Raw genomic sequence first — 17,561 nt, 5'->3', positions numbered from 1 at the left:
GCTATATGCTCAAATAATTTCAACAAATTCTTATATTTTTTTTTACTAACTTTATTCTATGTCAATTTAAGTCTTTTTTCCTAAGTAATATTTTAATTTATGGTTATCAACTCTTTTCCAATCATACCGGTTGACTAAATTCTAATTCTCTGAAGTAAAAGGGACTTTTCGTCTAAAAGGCTCTATGAGCTCTAAGACATGATAGTAATGCTAAAATTATTAATTAGTGTACCAACTAATACATTAATTAACACACAAGGTACACATGTGGGTTCTACCACTTAACATGGTCCTACCCAATATTGTATTTATTTTTTCATCGGCGAAGGTCAACAAATCTGAGTTTTTACGACACTAAATACACGCCGTGGATACGATTCTACGACGTGCGATGTAAAATCATGTTATAACCAGTCATAGAAAGTCATTCACTTCGGCATGCCGTAATACGCCGTTAAAAACCCTTTAACAGTAGATGTTGTGAATCGTGTTTGATTTTACTACAACTAGTTTTGCATGTCGTTAAAAACACTTTAACAGCGAATCTTGCGCGTCGTGGAAATATTTTTCTACAACCACGTTTTCAAGCCGTTAATTCCTGGGACAAATCATAACTTTCATTGCTCGCCATAAAATATGGGTAACAACGATCTATTATGCCTGCCGTAGAATATACAATATATATATATATATATGTATATTTTAATTCAGCAGGTTCTATTTGACCTGTTCTGTACAATCTAACAAACATTACAAACAAGCTTCACAAAACATCAATCAATCACCAATATATTGTTTCAAACATTAAAAAGAAACTATATCCATAAGTTATGAACATTCAACAATTGTCTATACATTCCAAACATGCAAAAACTATCCTTATGTTCAAAACCATCCAAAGAGAACTATCCTTAAGTTCTAAATTGTCCAAAAAGTTCTAAACTATCCAAAAACTATATCATATATAGGTTTCTAAACAAAATCCAAAACTATCCGTGGATTGTAGAAATCCATTCATCGAAGTCATATAAAAAACTATCTATAGATGTTAGGATTTCTACTCAAAGTCAAAGCTAATGAAATGGATTGGCCAAGCAACAATGCTTCCAACAGCATCAAGTACAAACATCTCACAATTAGGGCGAAATAATGGTGCATTGACTTTGATATGGTTAACCCATACTTTCCAACACCTAGGGCCAAGAGGCACATGATGATGTACCAATTGTTTAGAATCTGTTGCTACAATTGTGACTTCCGCAACCACCATCTTTGTCCCATCCTAATTCAACAATTTGAATTTGGCATTGTCCAAGTTGGATCCACCATTCCTAGTTTCATTCTCATCATGCAACTATCATGAAAGTAATACATAAAATATGCTAATGAATTGAAAATTAAGGCAATTAATAATGCCATAGAACATTTCCCAAAAATCTTCATTTTCATTGCCTTCGTTGTTTTCGTCACCCTAAAAAAATTGTAATACAATATCAAGTTATACTTGTTTACTCAAAAATTTGGTAGATGATGTGGGATCCATATGTAAAATTGACAAAAGCTTTTGAGTAGAAAAGCAAGCAAACAAAAGCACAAGTACGACAAAAATTGAGATAAGTAGTAATGCCATACAAAATTTACCCAAATATTTCTTGTGAGTGCACCCTATGTTCACCACCTCCGTACACTCTATGTTCACCACCTCCACTATTTTCCTCACACCAAAAAAATTATAATACAATGGCAAGAAGTATTTGTTTACTCAAATTTAGTAGATGATGGGATCCATATGCAAAAATGACAAAAGCTTGAATAGAAAAGCAAGCAAGCAAAAGCACAAGTATGAGAAATGTGCAAGTTTACTTGCGTTTCTCCGTGAGAATGTTTCTTGCCATTTGCCCCTTTACTTGACTCCTACAAGTTTTGATTAATTTGTTTTAAAAACTTTGTGAAATATCCTTCTATCTAAAAGCTAGCTACATAAGAAGACAAAAGAACATATTACAAAAGCTTGAGATTCTATTCTATTCTATTCTATTCTATATTATATTATGCGTATATGATTTATTTTATTTAGTTAGAATTAGTGACTAATGAGCTACAACCTATTCTATCTTAGTTAGTTAGAATTAGTGACTAATTAGTTGGATATAAATATCTGTAACAAACTCTATTGTGTGTTCATATTGGTGCTGTTTAGTGTAGCTATTAAAACAGATTACAGATTATAGATTATAACTTAACAGATTATAGATTATGACTTTAATCAGAAGCTGTTAATCTGTTTGGTATAACTGTTGGTTTATAGATTTAAATTGCTGAGTAGTGTTTGTTAAATAAGCTGTGAAGTAGCTTTTTCAATTAATTTTTATTTTTTATTATTCACTAGTTGTCTACATTTTTCATAAAAAAATAATAATAATATTTTATAGTCTATTTGGGTCTTTCTATTTTTAAAAAAATAAAAAATAAAAAAATCTACGAGTATAACAGTGAATTAACATGTCCACAGCAGAAGCTGATAATCAGAAGCAAGGGGTGAGCAGCTTCTCAGAATCAGCTTTTTTGACTTAAAATAAGCTGTTAGAATCATAAGCTGTTTGAAATAAGTTTAATCAAACAGTCCAAAATAACTTTTTAAAAGCCAAAAGACATAAGCTAGCTCAAAAAAGCCCCACCAAACACCCCCATTGATGGTGTGGATGGATATAATTTGTTCCCACCATGCTAGGTTCACTGGACTATTTAATAAAATTTGAAATTATTACATGAGTTTAATATTTATATTGCATTTGAAACAAAAATATTTCTTTTAGAGAGAGGTATAAAACTTAGCATACCATCAGTGCACTCCTATACCTTATATTTTTCAGCAAGAAACCAAGAAAAACATCCCCCCAAAAAAATATTTCTTGATAAACCACAAAGACAAAGCATAAAACACTAAGATTAAATAATTGGAATAATCTGACTAGGTCCATAAAATAAAGATAAATAAGTACTAAAGCTAAATTGCCTACTCTATATGAAAAGACAAAACGCAAATAATGGCTTAGATTTGACCTCTGTTCATGCCATAAAATAAAGATAAATAAGTACTAATGCTGATTTCTTCTACTTAATTTTCTTTTCTTTTTTCACTCCCTCCACATAAATCCATAATCTACATTATTGTTTGGATTAAGGGGTATTAACAGTTGATTACCAGAAAAGTAGGATGGGTCTGTATGGTTAATCAAATAATGGCTTAGATCTAACCTCTGTTCTATTTTGTGGACAAACAATAATATCGAGAGATAAAAAGAGTCACCCAAACTAACCCTTTGTAACATCAGGGTGCAAAAAGAAGCAGCAATGCTTAAAAAAAGTTTTTTAAAAAATTAAATAACTGAGAACCAATCTTGAGACCCACCCAGGACCAAACTCAGGATAGACCGCCCACTCTCTGACGATCATTCCCCTTCCCCTCCCCTCACCCCTCCCAGAAATCCCCTCCAGTGACCACCCTCCCTCACCCCACCATCTTGACACCATCATCCTCCCCTCACCTATTTCATATCATTTTCATTTTTGTATGAAAACAATTTTTTTATGTAAAAAATGGACTGCTTTTCAAAAATAATAATAATAATAATAATAATAATAATAATAATAAAAATAAAAATAAAAATTATGAAAGCAGTATGCCAAAACAAATTGTTTTCCGAAAAATGAAAACGATACAAAATGTGCTACTCTTTCAAATGTTTATTCTTTTCTATTAAAAGATAAATTTTCTGAACATAAAAATGATGTGTGAAAAATCTATTCACCCCCCCCAAAAAAAAAAAGTGTGATAATCACTGTTTGGGATGATTTGATAGGGGAATAGGGGAAGGGGGAAGCAAGGAAGAAATGAATCAATGAACTGGCCAACAGTAGCATTAGCATGTTAGAACACAAAATTTGAATTGATTCAATTAGAACTTTGAAAAAATTGAAGTTTATGTACAATTGTAACTCTGCTATAATTGTGCCTCTATTAAATGGGTTGAAAATCTAAATGTCTACTAATAGAAAAATTGTACTAGTGCATATAATTGCCCAATTAGGAGTATCTTCTGCAAATCTCCATTGAAGTCCCATGATTGTCTCTTATTTGAGATTGTGCTAAATTTTAACTGCATACAAGATATGGTACTCGACCTGATTGTATTTGTCACAACCCAATTTTAATAAAAAAATGTTTGGGATAACATTGATAGGGTACGGTAAATTATAGAGGTATGAGCAGTGAGCCACCATGACAAGTACAACAAACTTCTAGTTGCCCTTGTACTACCATCCAGATCTTTGTTAAGAGAAATTATGGAGTCTATTTGATGACTCAGAATAAGTGAAGACTAGAGAAATTTGAACTCAAACGCTAGAAAAATTCTAATCCTTAAGCAGTTTTGAGATTTAAAATTGGCTTCTGGAACTATATGTCTAAACTACATTTGTTAGGCATTCTGATAACTCAACCTTAGATTCCTTCTAGTTTTCTGGCAAGAGTTTTAAATTTGGTGTCAAATATTATACAAAGAATATTTAGTGCATTAAAGCCATGAAGTGTATCAATTGGTTCCAGATTATGGTGCACTAGTAAAATATATTCTGTTTTGATTCCATGTTCTAATAGGGAAACAAATAACGGAGTGAATCCACTTTCAGACCCTCTTCCATCAATTGATCGATTCCCATATGATTATTAACCAACTCAATACTGTAAACAAAAGAAAACCTCAAGAAACTAATGAGAATTTCTGCTAAAAAAAATAGAATTTTTAATCTTCGATTTTCTGCTAATTTCTGATAAAAAAGTTTCCTGAGGTAATCACTGATTTTTTGCTACTTCCTGCTATTTTTTTTTTTTTTTTATGTTGAAAATTCATGATATTGTCTTTAACTCAAAGGCTAAGTTTTTTTGGTCTCATGGATTGATATTGGATTCGACCTTCACTTCCACTTGTAACTATTCTTGCTATGTAAACAGAGAAACTAATCGAACAAATGGAGTGTGTGTGTGTGTGTGTATGTGTGTGTGTGTGTGTGAGAGAGAGAGAGAGGGAGGGGGGACTCTGAACATACCTCAAGAATCGAATTGAGATTTTTTCCAGATCGAAGAGAAGAGAAGAACAATACCCTTCAAACCGTCGATCGTTGCCGCCGAAGGGAGAGCACCGTTCCAGGTCGAAGTCTCGCGCCGCTGACCCAGTGCTCCAAACCCTCTCTCTTCTAGGTTTTGCAACTTCCAGTTTTCTTATTCGCCCAAAAAACTTCCAGTTTTCTATCTTCCTTTAGAACCAATTAGAAGCCAAAGAGGATTTTTTTATTTTTTTTTTATTTTAACCCGAAAGAAAGAGTTTGTATTTTGATAAAGAAAATTCTAATATATTTTTTTGGTGATTGGTGCCATATCATTTTTTATTTTGACGCCTATTTTTTTGGTCATACCATCCACAACATAAATTGTGTAGCGTGAAAAATATAATTTGTTTAACGGTTAGCATACATGTGTCACATACAGTTGATGTATTAACGGCATGTCATTTACAAGTTATAAAAAGTTTTATTATTTATGACTAATATTGCAAGTTGCAAAAAAATCAACATTATTAGCTTTAACAGCCTAAGCAATAGACATGTCGTCCTTAATATATTATTTACGACATGCAAAAGAAAAAAGTCGTAAAAATGAAAATCTACAACTTGCATTCATTGTATATCGTTGATATGACGCCGTAAAAACTAAGTTTTGTTGTAATGATGGTTAGTTATTAGATTAGTACTTATGGGAGTAAGTTTTCTCACCCTTGCAAAACACCGAGTGCTTGCCTATTAATTCAACTCTCCCTTACGGAAAGTTGAACCATGACCTCTCTTACGACTAAAACCTTCAGAGAGTCATGGTGATCAACTAAGTTGGGTCTAAATAGTTTAATGTTATATTTAGCTGATATGTTAGTTAGTACACTCTCATTATTATTAATATAAACCACTTAGGCCCTGTTTGATTGGGGGATATGAAGATTGAGATTGGATATTATATCCGGTGGGATCCATATATCCCATGTTTGCAAATTTTTTTTTTGAAGGGGACATAATATCCGGTGGGATTGTATATCCCCCAAAAGTGGAGGATATACAATACCCCCCCATTATATCATATCCCCTTGGTTGGGATATGATGTAAAAAGTCCAATTTACCCTTTTGTCTATCTTACATAATATAATTTAATATATTTTTTTGAATTTAATATAATATAATTATTGAATTTAATTTAATATTATTGAAATTGAATTTAATATAATATAATATAATTTAATTTAATTTAATTTAATATAATATAATTTAATACAAATTTTGAATTTAATATAATATAATATTATTGAATTTAATTTAATTTAATATAATATTATTGAATTTAATTTAATATAATATAATTTAATATAAAATTTTGAATTTAATATAATATAATTTAATATAAATTTTGATTTTAATATAAGAGTTTTGCTGCAGACCCCCAGTGAGGTGGTGAGCCCCCACTGGCTGAAACTCAAAAACAAATAAATAAATAAATAAAACAGTTTTTTTTTTTTGTCCAATCACAACGCGCCACCTCACTGGGGGTCGACCCCCAGTGGGGTCCGAAGCATTTTTCTTAATATAATATAATTATTGAATTTAATTTAATATAAATATTATTGAATATAATTTAATATAATATAATATAATATTATTGAATTTAATTTAATTTAATATAATATTATTTAATTTAATACAAATTTTGAATTTAATATAATATAATATTATTTAATTTAATTTAATTTAATATAATATTATTGAATTTAATTTAATATAATATAATTTAATATAAATTTTGAATTTAATATAATATAATATTATTTAATTTAATTTAATATAATATAATATTATGAGGGCAATCTTGGAAATTACTTGTTATATCTCACAATATATTTGTTAAAACAAACATGTATAACATATATCCAATCTTATTTATCAAGTGAACAAACATGACTTGGGGGATATATTATCCAATACCTATATCCTATTCATTATATATCCTGACTAAATCCCGCATCATATTATATCTTCCATTTTATATCCAGTGAAACAAGCGGGCCTTAATGTTTTTTCAATGTTAGGAAATACATATGCCAAACAAATGTTGGTCTAATCATTATGTTTTAACAATATTAATGAATTAGAATTTGTCGAGCCATAATTTCTTTGTTTAGGTCTGAAGCTTAAAAAATAATTTATGGACTAGACGGATCTAGTCTTGTATAATTTTTCAGATTCCAATATAACATAATATTGTTAAAACAGATATTACACATATTTAAAGAATAAATATATAGTTTTTTTAATTAAATTCAAAAATGTTAGTAAATATACTAAATATATATACATATTTCTTATTTTTGTTATAAAAAATATTTAAAAATATATTTAAAAATTAAAATTAAATATATAAGTGGGTCTAGTAACTCATGGATTGAACATAAATGGAGACAATTCTCCAAGGGGGCTACTTTTAATTTCTAATTTAATAAGTGAGCCAAGAATTGTTTGCAAAAAATATCGACTTAACTCAATTTCTATGCTACTTTTAATTTTTAATTCAATATTTTGGAATCTCAAATTAATTCATACTAGTTATACCACAAATGTTATAACTTGTATGTAGTACACACCATTTTGAGAGTGTTTATAGTAAAATGATCATGTATATTTATTAATAGTAAATTTAAACTTTCTATTTAAATTATGAAAAATGTTTCAAACCCCCTTTCCCTTCCACCCCCTTTGACCCCCATTGGTCAGTTTTTCTTTTTTTTTTTTCCTTCTCCTCCAATCACCACCCGCCACGTATGTGGGGGTGGTGATTGGAGGGGGTCTCTATCAATGCTGTTAAATTATATCATAAATATTGTGTAACAGTGAGATAACATTATTTACATAGTGTGATTAATCAATAAAAAATAAGAAATAGAATTAAGTCTTCCCAATATCACCATTTGAGGTGTGATTTTTTACCAATATTTTACATTCACTCCGCATTCAAACACTGTAATGCCTCACTTTTATTACTCAGAATCCGTTACCAAAATCATTAAATTAATTCAACTTCAGAGATAACATGCGGAAACTCTTTACATCAACGAGAAAGAATAAATAAAGATTCTCTCATGCGAATACAAAATCAATGTTATAGGAGTATAACTAAATAAATTGTCTGTAGACTTTCATCTTTAAAAAAAAAACGAAAGGTTTTAACCTTTTGCAATAACGGCATTCTGCCCACAAATAAAATGCCACTTGGCCAACAACTAAGGGTGATCCTCGATCCCGAGCACTTCTTAACATCACCTAAAAAGAATTAGTAACGTGGGATGAACATAAAGTCCAGTAGGGATCCCAACAATAACAACATACAGATAGCTATAATTATGAATACTTCACATCATATCATATACATATTGTGACGGTTTATAACCATAGTATACGTACATAGATACTCTCTAAAAATCATCCGATTTATTCAACAACACAACCAGTTCACATTGTTTCTCATTTTTCCCATCTTTAACAAAATATCACATAATAACCATACTTTCCATATTTAACAAAGTATTACATAATAATTACCTTGCATTTGAAACAAATCACGAAGATACGATTTTCCTTTTCTTGTTTCTTACAATCTCAATGCATAAATACATTCATCACATTTCCATGCCTTAAACCCAAGGTTAAGGAAAACACTATCAACAATCAATTTGATACATCCACATGTACACATAGCTCGTTAACTCAAGAGATGAAAACAACACACACACAACCACTACCTACTCAACTTTTAAGACAACTCAGTCTTCCAGAACCACAATCATCATAACACATGACATATCACAGTCACACTAAAACAATAATAACAAACAACTCTACTTTACCTGCCTTAAGTCCGATAAGCCAACGGTACATCTTTTCACAACAAAATGCGTATTTTCCAAACACCGACTGGAAGGCAATGGTGCCTCTTCCAAGTTCTTCAGGCGCTAGTTGGAAGGTACTGATACCTCTTATTCTTAGGACAGCCAAGTTCTACAGGCGCTAGTTGGAAGGTACTGGTACATCATATTCTCAGCGCGTGCACATTTTCCGACCATCACGTTGTACAACAAGCATAAGTAACTCGAGTGTACTACACACACATAATCATTTCAACATCACAATGTCATCCTCCACCGATGACCAAGGACAAAACCTCTAAACAATATGTATTAAATACACGCAATACAATTATCCAATTCTTATGAGGCATTAAGTCCAACAACAACAATAATATTCAAAGGTTTTCAACTCCTACCTAAAGTTCTTTCTCAATTTGCAAAAGAGTTATAATTACCTCTTCTTTCTAAAATCAATTTCCACAATTCGCAATTCACAATACACTAACTATATATATATTTCTTTTATAAAAAAAAAAAAAAAAAAAAGAAAAAAAAAAAAAAAACTCATTTCCTTCATTTAACCAAAAACCCAATCCATGGATAACAAAGTCATAATCTACTCAATTTCAACTCAACAAAAGTGTAACCCAATGATTCTAACCTCATGGTTAACCTCCCTTTTTAGCAATTAACAAACTACCAATTCGTTATACTCAACTATAATCCACCCAACACAAAGTTAATGCTAAAATCATGAGACCCGATTTAATCTCAAATTAATTACCAAATCATTAATCAAATTCCTTAATTCATAACATGATTATTTTACAATTTCAACCCTTTTTACCTATTAGGCATTATTACAAAAATTGGGGTTTTACCTCTTTCTCAACATGAACATGCTAAACCACTCTCCAATTAACCCAAACAACAATCAATTTCACAAATCTCAATCTCAAATATCAAATCTTAGATCCCTTTCATGATTTTCGAAAAATCCATAACGAACATGGTTTTTATGTAATAAAAACCTACCACATGTCTATCTATAGACGAGGTATTGAAAAAGATCAAAGAAATCCCTATCCAAAAATCAACTTCGCCAGAATTTGATCTCCACGGGTCAAAATGAAGCCCTTGGTATGCTCGTCATTTTGGTATAAGGAACTAGTACCCAAATCTCAATGAATTCTTGGGATCAAAAGAAAATGTAAACATTTGAGGGTTTGGGTAGAGAGGGATGAGAGAAAAGATTGTAGAGATATATATATATATATATTCTAAAAATGAATGAAAAAGGGGCAAATGGTCAATACATAGCTAAAAAGCACAGAAATCGAAGCAGTTTCACGTATATGGCTGCACGTGCTGAGCCTGCTCTATACGTGCAGAAATTCCCACCGCACGTGCAATTAAAGCAAAACTGAAATCTCATCCTTTTTCTCACCTCGCACGTGCAACATTTCCCTCTGCACGTACGGCCCCCAATCCGCACGTGCGGTCCTACCAAACCTGACCCAAACTTCTCAAGGTGAACTCATTCCCCTCAGTTTCGTCCTTACTCCCGAACTCGAAAAATTTAACTCGGTCTAACGCGAAGTGGATTAAACAAGTTCGAACTCCCAAACATCAATGCAACATAGGCCATCAAGGTACCAACAAGGAAAAGAAAGTAGGTCCGAAGGGAAGGTTCAGTCGGGTCCAAGACCTGGGACACTAGAAACACCATCTGTGATGTTACCTCACATGATCACACTAATGTCATTCACTAATTCTTTTCTTTCTTAAAAAATCTTAATGGTGCAGAAAATGGAATTTCCATGGCTACACTAATCACATCATGGATTTTATCTCCTTATTTAAAAAAAAAAAAGAAACACTATATTTTAATATAATTTTTTTAATATAAAATGCATTAAAAGAGACCAGCAAAGCTGTAGCAATAAAACTGGTTATTTATTTTTTCAAAGAAAGTATGTTTGTGCTCCAACCAGTGCCATTATTAAGAAAGTGATTAATTTGTGAAAGAGAATTTTCCTTCGATGTATGGTTTCAATTTGGGTGGGTTAAAAAGTTGTTTGAGTTCAATTTGAGTTGAGTTATGTTAGTTGAACGTTGTTAAGAATTGTTCAGGCTTGATTGATAATTCAAAATTCTCTATTAAGGTTAATCTAAGTTAGGTTCGAATTGTTGTAATTTCCTGAACTGCATATCTATCTTATTATATAAAGAAAAGGGGTTTTCTAGTGAGAAGACTTGTGAGAGCTCCAAAGTCTCATACTAATTTTCTTAATTTTTTTTTAATTTTAAACAATTAAAAAAAAAATCTCCATTGGCTACTTTCATTTAATCATATAAAAATAAAACTTTAATTAGTTTATGATTTATTTGATAATCCCATATCGAGTAAAGAGGGAAAAAGTGAGTTGTTTCACTTATATAAAGTGAGTCTTATACTCCCATTTAATATTGTAGTGTTATGTGATGCTTGGGTATATAACTCGTCTCTTTCTCCTTTAATTGTGTTTATCTTACTCGTATTGGGAGTGTCGGGAATTAATCAAGGTCTTGTCAACCATTGGGGTTCACCATTCTTGAAACCTTTCTCAGATATATTAATATATATATATATATATATGTATATTTGTCTTTATTTCGTTCTAGGGTTGAGTTTTTGCTGTCTTGGGTTCAGCTAATGGAATTTATGAGTGAGTGGCAAAACCGCAAGTGCGGGGGGCTTGGACCGCACGCGCAGAAATGAGGCCGCACGTGCGGGAGGTGAGGCCACACATGCGGAGAGGGAAGGCCTTCGCTCATTTGCTACTGTTTTAATTGCACAAGGGAGAGCAGGTGTGGAAAGGAAGGACCGCACGTACGGGGGTGGGAGCCGCACATGCGGAAAAGACAAACCGCACGTGTGGAAAAATGTTGTGTTCGAAATTCTCTTCTTTTTCTTCTCCTTGGATTGAGTGTATCTCACTTTTTACTCTTCTCTCTCTCTCTCTCTAAAAATATCTTTTCCTCTCCATTCTCTCTACAAACCTCCACTCACCACCATAAACTCTTGATTTCTTCCAATCCATTAATTGGAGTTTTGACCCAACATCCTTCATTAATTTTGGAGAGCTAACCGAGGGCTTCATTTTGTGCAATGGAGATCGGATTTCAACACCATCAAATTTGAGAGTTTCTTCTCTTTTCTTCCCCAAAACTTGAGGTAGAGATTTCTTTGAGTTATATATATATTTTTGCAATTCTATGCTTATTTGGAGCTTTTCTTGTATTTGAAATTATGATTTTTTTGGGGTTTATGGATTTCAAATGTTTTTTTTTTTTTTAAAGTGGGTTTTCTTCATATTTTCCCAATCTTTAAGAGTACGAGCAATGTTAGCATGTGTATGTGTTGTTTGGGCAAGACCCTTTCAAAAATGGAGAGAAATCAAGTTTTGGTGAAACCCTAGAAATTGGGGATTTTGAAAAATGTTGAGATATATTGAAATTCATGATTGATAAAATGTTATGGTAAACAAATTGTGAAGGATTACCATGTTTGTATTTAATGAGGGAATTCTTGGAAAGATGAGAAATGTTTGATTTTGGAAGTTTGATATATATATATATATATAGTATATCATTGACTTGTCCTGAAAAGCCTAAGTTGAAATTGTTGATTAACATGTGGAGGATGCATGTAATATGGTATTGTTATTTATCTCTCGAAGGATTAATTATAAAATTTACCTTATGAAGAGATATGGAAATTTTGATCACAATAGAAGATTGTGTGGTGGAAATTGAAATGGAAAATATTCCAATGCATTGTTACATAACGCATTGTCATTCCATTTCATTGTCATCATTGGTTTCAAATTGCAATTGGAAATTATTGTTTTGAGAAAGGAACTGTTTTGCGAAACAATATCATCTTGATTGTTTTGGGGTAAATATGTTGGTGTAGACACCCCATTTTTGACCGACCTTAAGACTCAGACGTCACCGATTGAGCGCTCGGTGATGTTGCTTATTGTGCTCGTTCAGAAGTTTCAAAGTCTCGGCTGCAAGCCTTGCCTCCGGACTTCCGGACTCTTTTATGCTTTGCCTCGATTTGCGAACCAGGCTCTATTTTCTCTGTTTTCTCTTCTCGAAGAGAGGGAGAGGTCTCGTAGATCATCTCTCAGTGGCCGTAGGCTACGTTTCGTGGTCGTAGACCATTTTGCCCGTTTGGAGCCCGGTTTTCGATTTTTCGGAGCCGTTGGTCGTGTGCCTCGGTTCGGGACCGCTTAACCACCTCCGTTTGCCTCAGTTTTTGGCATACATCTTATTTGCTCCCTTTTGAGGGACACTGTGGTCCGAGAGACCAACTTCGTGGTCAGACACCACTTCCGGTGCCTAACAACCCACTTTCGGGGCCCCGAACTGCGTGTTTTGGCTTTTGAACCTTCATTTTGAATTTTTGGGCTCCGACCTGAACTTGAGATAGTCATATTTTGAGGTCCTTTTCATGTTTGATTAAGGACCTTTTTCTGTTTGAGATCTCCTCCTATCACTTGCTTTTTTAATGCTCTTTTAAGCCTATTTTTGCGCGGTATTTTAGGCTTACTTGTGAGCTATTTAGGACTTGGTCATAAACTACAAAGTGTCTTGTTTTGAGCCCCTCTTCAACTTTGTTGAAGGGCTCTCGGCCATTTGGGTCCAGCAACTACCACTTGCCTTTATATCCCACTTTTTGGCCTTTTTGGAGGGAAACTTGGATTGTTTTCCCTCCATTTTTTCCCTCCATTTTTTACCCCCCTTTTCCCCCCATTTTTGCCTATATATCAGCAGCTCCAGCTGCTGGTTTAGGGTTAAGAAAATTTCCCCTCAAGCCTCTCACATTAAATTTCTCTCTCTGTACTCTAAACCTCAAAACCCCTTGCTTAACCATTTTTACACACCATCACCTAGCACCACACCACCACTTCCATTTCCAGCAGCTTGGAGGTCTTCTCAGAGGTTAGGAGGCAGCAAATTTGGTCCAAGAAGTTGCTAAAGATTGGTCTACAAGGGTGAGTTACCATTTCCCTCTTTCTAGCTCTTTTTTTGCAACATTTCTTAGCCTCTCTTTCTTGTATATCTGAGCTCCGGCCATAACTAAAAGTAGTATTTTTTTGAGCTCTATTTCATGTTTCATTAAGGAACTTTTGTCGTTTGAGGCCTCCTTGGTGCACTTACTTCATTATACCTCTTATATGCCATTTTCTTGTGTAATATTTTTGGCCTGTGTATAAATTGTTTTGAGCTCTGTCATGAACTGAAAAGTTGCTTATTTTGATCCCTTCTTCAACATTGTTGAAGGGCTCATTGCTGTTTGAGGCCTCCATTTATCACTTGCCATTATATCTCTATTTTGGCTCCATTTTTGCATGATTTGTTAGCCTATTGTGCTTCTGTTTTTGGGCTCTTTTCAGAACTGAAAACAATCTTATTTTGACCCCCTCTTCATGTTTCATTGAGGGTGTTTCACTGTTTGAGGCATCCTCCATATACTTTGTGTTATATCTCTCTTTTTGGCCTCATTTTGCATAGCATTTTGAACATATTTGCATACTGTTTTGGGTCCGGCCATCAACTGTAAAATGTATTATTTTTGGGCCCTCTTCAATGTTGTTGAAGGGCCCCTTTGTGTTTAAGGCCAGCAACCACCACTTGCTTCTTTGGCCATCTTTTGGCCCATTTCTTGCATGAGAGTTTATCCATACCTGTGCTGGTTTTTGTGGTTTGCCATAAACAGTAAAAGATCATTTTTTGGGCCCCTCTTCAACTTTGTTGAAGGGCCCTAATCTGTTTGGGGTAATCAGCTGTGAGTTGCTTCTTTATCTCACATTTAGGGCCATTTTTGCATGCTAGTTTTTCCCTATTTGTGTTTGCTGTTTGGTCTTGCTTAAAACTGTAAACATGCTTATTTTGGGACTGCCTTGAATCTGTCTTCACATATCATGATCAAATAATGCATGCTTTGTATAGCTGTAAGCCATTTCATGTACCAAGTTTTGCATTTCGGGAGAAATTCCATGCATCGGGTGTCATTTCGCCTTGTTTCGGGGCTGTTTTGCCCCTCATTTTGCTACTGATTTTTGCATATTTGCATATCATATCCCATGTCTTTGCCATGTCTCATTAGAGTGGCATTTCGGTGCCTGAGGGTCGGTTCTCGGTTTGCGTGCACGCGTGCACGCATTTTGAGTTGTCTTGTTTTCATCTGATGGCCTCCTATGTGAGTGTGGCTGAGGCTCTCTCATGTTGGTGTAAGCCCATTATTGCATTGCGTATGCCATTTCATCCATAGCATTGTGTATGCTCGGTTGTATATTACCTCGTGCAGCGTGTATGCCATTCCATGACATTGTGTATGTTAGGATTGTATCTTAGTTGCATTTCATGCATATCATGCATATTGCATCGTGTTCAGGATAGGAGTTAGCCCGGGCACGGGAAACGAAGTACGTTCCATATTTCGAGTGACGGAACGTGTCTCAATTCCCTAGTCACCGACACTCCGGATCATCCATGATGGAGTTAGGTCTTGTTGTGTTTTCATGTGCATTCATTCTATATTGAGTTGCATAATTCGACTCCTCGGTCATTATGCATCGATATGCGTGATTGGTGGCACGAGGATCGAGACATGCATACATATGTGACAATACATTGCTATGCCCCTTTCCTACTCTCTGTTGCAGCAAATCAAGAATCGGCGGTCTTCCGGGGCTTGGCGCGCTTTCCAAGAAATCATTGCAAAACAGAGGCTAATTGGGGCATCCTAGTGGATTTCCGCGCAAGGCAGCCCGGGCATACATCATCCATCATCTGGAGAAGAGTCAAGGCAGTCCCTGGCTTGCATGCCAGTTTATTATTTTTCTTAGTTAATTTGTAAATTAATTAGGAATTTGTATATATTTGGACTGTATTATTTGGACTGTACTATTCATTCGGACCCTCTGTGCGAGGGCATAATTGTAATAAGTGTGCGTGAGTGTGATGTATGTCTTCCAACCCCACGTCTTTCTTCCCTTTTATTTACCAGCTTATGATGGTTAGATTAGGGCATATTTCAATTAGCATACAGTATGACAGCATGTTTGCATCATTCGTCTGTTTTGCATACACCGGGCTCGGCACATCATACTAACTGCATTTGTATTTCAATTTCAAAGTTGAATACTTGTTAGCTGTTGCATGTCATATGCCATATTTAGAATAGCCGAGCCTGCTATAGTTGCATTTTTGCATGTGTTGCATTAGGCATTTCTGTATACTTAGGATCATGCATGATTTCTAGTGTAGTTTCTGTTTTGGCTTGGAGTACTCGGTGAGTTTTTATGCTTTAGCATCCTTGCATGCGTGTAAGTGCTGCCATGAATAGCATGCTTACCATGAGGCTATTTGCTTATGTGATATAGCTGCTTGAATGCCTGTGGGTGAAGGTTGGGTTAGTTGGATTGGGACAATTCATCAAATGTTTGTTTTAAGCCCACTAGATAGTGGCAAAATCATCTTTTCTAAGCCCACCCGAGGGTGGCAAAATCTGCATTTTAAGCCTACTTGCGAGTAGCAAACCACCTTTCAAAAAACAAACACGAAATGTTCTGTTCCAATTCAGGCGACCCAGTCTATACTTGTATGCTGTGCGCATCATATAGTAATCTAGGCTAATAACCGGAATAAGAACACACAATGTTTTTCAAAAATAGATATCATGGTTAGTAGAGGCCGATCTTTGATCGGGCGAGCGGGGGTGCTCACGAAGTGACCTTCCCCAATCGTACCCAAGTTCCCAGGCCGAGGCAACTTTGGTGATGACGGACACATGGCCTTAGGCAACGAGTCAGGGTTTCCTAAATTTCCTAAAATAAAATATTTAGGTGGCGACTCTGTATCTGGCAAAGCAGTCCATGTTTGGCACTTCTTTCAAAAATCTGTTTTCTCAAAATGATTTGTCGAATTTGGACTCTTTGGTTCAGACTTAGAACCGTGACAAATTTGAGAGTCCTGAGCTGTAGTGACCCCAAATGAACAGAACGGGATTTCCCTCCCGGGGCGTTCGGGGACGTCTACAGTTTCTGGCGACTCTGCTGAGGATTTAGAGAACTTGACTCGAACTCATGATATCTGGTTTTGACTACACTTGTTATGTGTTTCTTTGCATTACATTTGCATTGGTGCGCCTAGGACACCGTGTTTTCCATCTGCTATTCTTGAACGGTTTGCCGGAGGCTTGTCTTGTCAAGGCATGCCATAAGGCTGACCGGTTGTGGGCTCTGCCAGTATGGGAACACAAATCCCGATTTTACCGGGGCACCCTTTTTGACCATTCGACCTAGTGCATATTCGGATCCATAGTGACCATTCCAAACTAGGACAGGTTGCTTACCCGATTTAGATTGTTTGAAACCGCTGCGTGCGTAGTGAAACCCTAGCTCCTGACAAAATAGGACAGGGAAACCCTACCCCAACATAGGGGTGTTTTGGTTCTCACTTATCTGTTATGTGCTTTTAGAGTGCGTCTCTACAGGAGTGCATGT

General features: G+C 34.6%; 1 long non-coding RNA gene across 1 annotated transcript; it reads right to left on the bottom strand.

Moving 5' to 3' along the window:
• Positions 1–779: 779 nt before the first annotated feature.
• Positions 780–5,397, bottom strand: LOC145798502 (uncharacterized). Its single transcript, XR_014339452.1, has 2 exons — positions 5,110–5,397; positions 780–1,471 (listed from the first exon to the last, which is right to left on the bottom strand). It is a non-coding gene; the product is annotated as an uncharacterized LOC145798502 (long non-coding RNA).
• Positions 5,398–17,561: the final 12,164 nt, after the last annotated feature.

This window comes from Camellia sinensis, chromosome 9 (genome assembly GCF_055761805.1).
Source record: "Camellia sinensis isolate YWXY chromosome 9, ASM5576180v1, whole genome shotgun sequence".
NCBI classification, from domain to species: domain Eukaryota; kingdom Viridiplantae; phylum Streptophyta; class Magnoliopsida; order Ericales; family Theaceae; genus Camellia; species Camellia sinensis.
This window is presented reverse-complemented; position numbering and strand designations above follow the sequence as displayed.